This window comes from Arvicanthis niloticus, chromosome 27 (assembly GCF_011762505.2).
Source record: "Arvicanthis niloticus isolate mArvNil1 chromosome 27, mArvNil1.pat.X, whole genome shotgun sequence".
NCBI lineage: Eukaryota > Metazoa > Chordata > Mammalia > Rodentia > Muridae > Arvicanthis > Arvicanthis niloticus.
In genome coordinates, this window is record NC_133435.1 from 12,546,441 (window position 1) to 12,552,440 (window position 6,000).

The 6,000-nt window shown below is 38.8% G+C and overlaps 1 protein-coding gene across 1 annotated transcript in view; it reads left to right on the top strand.

Annotated features, from left to right (window-relative positions):
* Positions 1-6,000, top strand: part of Gria4 (glutamate ionotropic receptor AMPA type subunit 4) — a 309,909-nt gene that overhangs the window by 260,217 nt on the left and 43,692 nt on the right. The window lies entirely within an intron of this gene.

The following is a 6,000-nucleotide window of genomic DNA, read 5'->3' on the forward strand; positions in this document are numbered from 1 at the left end:
GAATGTTTTGTTACTATGACTAAAACTGATAGACCACAGACAGCTGCAAAGATTCACAATCAAGAGTTCCTCCAACAGCATAAAGTTAGTCACTGCTTTAATTAATTGTGTGTATCCTTGTTGTCATACTTTCTCATAAGTCTTTTAACTATTTCTGATTACCATAGTCTCCCAGGCTCTGAAATATTTATCGGTATTGAGTTTCTTAAAATATTTTAAGCCACAATAAATATACACTTTAGATAATGCGTTCTCTCTCTCTCTCTCTCTCTCTCTCTCTCTCTCTCTCTCTCTCTCGCTCTCTCTCTCTCTCTCTTTCTCTCTCTAGCATATATAACAAAACACAAAAGCTAGAATGTTTTCCAAAGTAGGCATCTCACACAGTGTTCTTTAGCCTTCCTCTGAGAAAGCATACTGGCTATGGAATGCACACATTGATACCCAACGGCAAGCACAACACAACACAGCATGGAAGTTCTGCCTGAATGAACAAGATCAAGGTCCCTCTCTTTTTATCAGACATTGCTGTCTCAAAAACTTCAAGTTATCAAACCCTGGTGATGCTGTGACATGTTCAGAGTGCAGAGTCCAACCTTGGCGTCCACAATAAAGTTGGTTCATTCAGGAACCAACAAAAACAATAAGTCCATTAACTGTATTATGAAGTTTTCTAAAAGCTAACTTTCACAGAGTTCACTTTCAAATCACGTTCTTTCTAATTAATCCTCCAAAAACCCCTTTGAAATAAGGAATTACACAGCAATGTGACTTTCTTCAGTAAAAAAGTTGAGAGACTCAAGATACAGGCAAAGTTTACAGAAGAAATCACATTCTTGACTAGAACTTCAAAGGAATAGTTTCAAATTTTTGCATTCTGTTTTCCTTTCTTTCTTTTTTATTATTTCTTATTATTTAAACAAATTTTATTTTATTTTTATCATATTCTTCACATTCCTTATCTACCCAACTTTGAGTTCTTTCTCAAAAACAAAAATCCAATACAACAAACTATCCAAAACAAAGAAAATGAAATAAAATACCCCCCCAAAACAAAACAAAAAACATCCCAAACTGAACCTAAATAACAGTGCATGCATCACACACACACACACACACACACACCACACAAACAAACAAAAAAAAGTTGTGGTGGTCAACTACTGCTGAACATAAAACCTGTCCTTGTATGGCTGATATACTCAGTGTCACTCTGTTGAAGAAAACTGAGTTCCCCTCTCCTGCCATGCATAAATGAAAGTTGTTAATCTTTACTCTAATGGCTAGGTTTTCCTTTCTCTCTCTCTCTTCTCTCTCTCTCTCTCTCTCTCTCTCTCTCTCTCTCTCTCTCTCTTAAACATAACAAAATAAAATTAGTTAAAACAAAAATTATAGCATTGAAGTTGGACAAGACAAAGCAACAGAAAGAAAAGATTCCATGAGAGGACAAAAGAGTCAGGGGCCCAGTAGTTCACACATTCAAGAGTCCCTTAAAAATACTAAGCTATAAGCTTAAGCTATAATATATACACAGAGGACCTAGTACAGAGCCTTGGAGGCCCTGCATTGGCTGCCTTGGTCTCTGAGTTAATAGAAACTTTGTTCAGATGATTAAGAGGCCCTTATTCTTCTGGTGCTTTCCATGCCCTGTGGTTAGCTTTTACACTCTTTTGATCTCTTCCTCCAAAAGGTTTCCTGAGCTCTGAGGGAAGAGATTTGATTACATCCCAATTTTCCAACTATAACAGGAGAAATATTTTCCACAGATTGCAGTACAGTTGCTAAAACTTCAGGAGACACAGGAAAATAATTCTCAACATAAATCAAACAGTTTAATATACATGGGGACAAATCACTCCCTGAGTGATTCAATGACTCCAGATGAAGAGAAAATGAAGAATAAAAATTTTTAATTAGTTTTAAATTTTAATAAAATAATAATAAGCAAAAAATATTTTAATGAGGGGTTCACTGACAATGTTGTAATGGATTTTACATTCTGAAGGAAAAGGTGTGCCTAATACTCTGTTCTTAATACTTCAATTTCTACTACCATAAGTGTATTTCAAAAAAGGGCATGACCTAAATTCTTAGAAATACAAGCTTAATTCCTTTATCCAAGATATATGAGCTCAGAAAACTTAAACTTATTAAACATATTTGGAGCATTTCAGATTCTAACTGCATCACTACTTAGCTATAAATGGTTGGACCTTCTATCTTAGAGTCTCACTGCTGTGAGCAGACATCATGACCAAGGCAACACTTATAAGGTAAACATTTAATTGGGGCTGGCTTACAGGTTCTGAGGATCAGTCCTTTATCATCAAGGAAGAGTATCACAGCACCCAGGCAGGCATGGCACAGGAGGAGCTGAGAGTTCAACATTTTGTTCTGAAGGCAAACAGGAGAAGACTGACTTTCAGATAGCTAGGACAAGGGACTGAAGCCCACACTCACAGTGACATACCTACTCCAACAAGGCCACACCTACTCCAACAAGGCCACATCTCCAAATAGTGCAACTCCCTGAGTCAAACATATTCAAACCACCACGTTCGTCTCCCTGGCCCCCATAGGCTTTTTCATACATACCTAAACATAGCATAATGCAAATGCATGTAGTCCAATTTCAGAAGTCCTCATAGTCTATAGCAGTCTCAACAATGTTAAAAGTTCTAAAGTTCAAAGTCTCTTCTGAGATTCATGCAATCACTTAACTGTAATCTCCAAAGCAAAATAGAAAAGCAGCTGGGCAAACTCCAAACTCTGCATTTCCATCTCTGATGTTAAAGTGGTCTTCAGATCTCCAACACCTTTTTGACTGCATCAAACTTCTTTCTCCTGGGATGGTTTCACTCCCTGTTAGTAGCTTTCCTAGGCAGGTATCCCATGGTTCTGGCATCTTTAACATCTTGGGGTCTCCAAGTCAACTTCAACTTCACAGCTTTTTTCCCAATGTCTGGGATCCACACAAGATGTTCTGGGCTCCTCCAAAGGGCTTACACCACTTCTCCAGCCCTGCCCTTTGTAGCGCTCTAGGCTCTGTTTAACTCTACTCCACTGCTGGTGCTATTCTTGGTGGTCATCCCATGGTACTGGCATCTCCAGTAGGTCTTCTTATGTAACTAGGCTTCACCAATAGCCTCTCATTTGCTCTCTTCATGGTGCCAAATCTCAACTTTTTTGTATGACCCCTCCAGTTCTGGGCCATCAACTGCAACTGAGGCTGCACCTTCACCAATGGACTTTCCTACCCTTTCACAGTGCCAAGCCTCAGCTGTTCTCTGTGGCCCCTTCATGCGGTCAAAACCAGTACCACCTGGGAAATTCTTACACATTACCATGTCCAGCTGTAGCATGAGGTACAACCTTGGCTATCTCTGGAACACAGCTTCTTTGTGATATCACAAAACACTTCCCAGAAATTTTCACCTCAGTCATGCTGGTCTTTTCTCAAACACCACTAATTTCTAAACTCCAGCTAAACAGTATCAATTGTCCCAGTAATGTCTTATATTCTTGACTTTAAATCCAGAGCCACATGGCCAAAGCTGCTAAGTTCTACTGATTGCTTGGGCAATTACGGATTAATTGGGGCAGGCTTACCGGTTCAGAGATTCAGTTCATTATCATCAAGGCAGAAACATCACAGAACCCAGCAGGCATGACACAGGAGGAGCTAAGAGTTCAACATCTTGTACTGAAGGCAAACAGGAGAAGACTGGCTTCCAGACAGCTTAGACGAGGGTCTCAAAGCCCACACCCATAGTGACACACCTCCAAATAACTCCACTCCCTCGGCCAAAAATACTCAAACCACCACACTACCTGTGAATTTTCTGAAACTCGTCACACATCAGAGAAACAGAAAGTCCTGAAGTTATGTTCAGAGAGCAAGGAGATGCAATGGAGGTCCTTAGTGGCAACACACTGGTTTTTCAGCAGATCTGAAAGTATTTGAAGATGACAATCTCTGTCAGTTGATTTGTGCACCTTGTCCTCAGAGGAACTGTCTTTATATCTCTTAAATGGTTCCACAGTCTACTTTTTACACTAGATTGTACCTGATTCCCAAGCATAGACTTTTCCCTCTTTCTAATTTTTAACATATGAACAAATGCCAGCTTGCAGGGTTTGAGGCAAAACATGGTCATTTTCTTTTTTTTTTTTTTCATTTTTTTAATTGGATATTTTATTTACACTTCAGATGTCATCCCCTTTCCCCACTCCCACCCCCCTTAGAAAACCCCTATACCATGCCCCCTTTTCTTTTTTGTGTTTATACACTTTTTTAAAAATGTTAATCAAAGGCTTTGTAAGTTGGTAATGCTCAATCAGAGGTGTAACCCACTACCCAACCTAGATATATCAACTATCTTTGACTGGTGGAGATACGTGAACATCTGCCTTCCTGTCTCCCCCCCTCTTTCTCTCTCTCATCACCTAGCTTCTCCTCTCCTTCTTCTCCTCCTCTCCTTACTCCTTCTCTTCCTCTCAGTACTCCTCCCACCTTAGCTCCTCCTACATAGCACCCTTCCTGTTAAAATAAAACTTTTCTCTCAAAATACATTTAGAGCATAATTATGTCTATTTGTATCAGTGAGGTACAAGATAGTCCTAATACCCAGTCCATCATTTTGTTGACTAACCAGAACCTCTGTCATCTATCCTAACTAAAACACTTAGTTCTGAACCTGGCTTTTTCCTTGGCTTTAGAATGAATGTCAGCTAAAAAACCATCCACTCAAATCTTTTCTCTCAAGGTAAATAGCCAGGATTGGCTATGAGACTATAAGTTTTCAACCCTGTCAGAAATTCAGAATGACTGAGTTAACTATAATTGTGGGAAGCACAAAGCATGGCTTTGAAACCTCAGCTAATATATAGAGACCTCTGAACACCTGGACACTCCCTTTACTACATGACATTGGAGCATCTGTTCTTCCGCCTTCTGGTCTAGGATCATCTGACAGACCTTAGTGCTGCAGAATTATTAGGGCCGATTACTCTGTCTAGGCAGATATAAACAGTCGACTATTCTGCAAGTGTGTCCTTTTCTGGACAGTAATTTGTCTGTAGATGAAAGAGGCAATTCTTGTCTAGGTGCTGTCTCACCCACAACTGGAGTAACTCCAAAGATACTCAATTTCTTAGAATTCAATAGAGGAAGCTGTCAGGAGCAGACAGGTCTTTAATCAAATGAACATTAATATAGAATGTTTGTCACGGTCAATTCTGTGGACTTCTGACGTTTGAAAACCAACTATCATGTAAGGTAATCTGGACTGTGTCTGTTAACTCCACTCAGCTATTTCTAAATAAAACATAGAAAACACCCTAACAATAAAACTCCAAGCCTTGAATTTGCTATAGTCCCTTAACTAACAGGCTAACCAACTCAAATCTGTTTTTAAAAAAGTTAAAGAAGGACTGGGTCTAAGCCTTGTATTCCTAAATGTGTTATACTGATACAATGCCTATGAGAGTAACAATATTCATATCACTTTATATCAAGAAGAAGCTTGTACTAATGAAAACCTTAAAATTTGTAATCAAAGTAAATTGGTGCCATTTAAGAATTATAACTTCATCTTGATAATAATTGTACAGATTTCTACATGGTCATTTTTCCTATAGACAAAGCAGACAGTAAAATGACAAGCAATGGGATCATTATCTTTTGCTTGCTCTTTGCAAATGGCTACTGTAATTGCTAAGCATTGATTGTCACTTACATAAAGACCTAATATAAACCGCACCGGACCCTTGCTTTGTACTCTCAGGGCATTGCCATCAATCAGTTTTTTCTCTCTTCTTTGTCTCTATCTGTGAGTATGTGTATGTATCTGTATTTGTTTGATCAAAAAAAAGTGAAGGACATTTTATGGCTCACTGAACACCAGAGTTGCCTGTGGTATGAGTGATGAAGTGAAGTGCTTCCTTACTGTCACTCCAATGATGTTTAGAATAAAAATCTTATACAGCTTTTCAAAGAAGCAT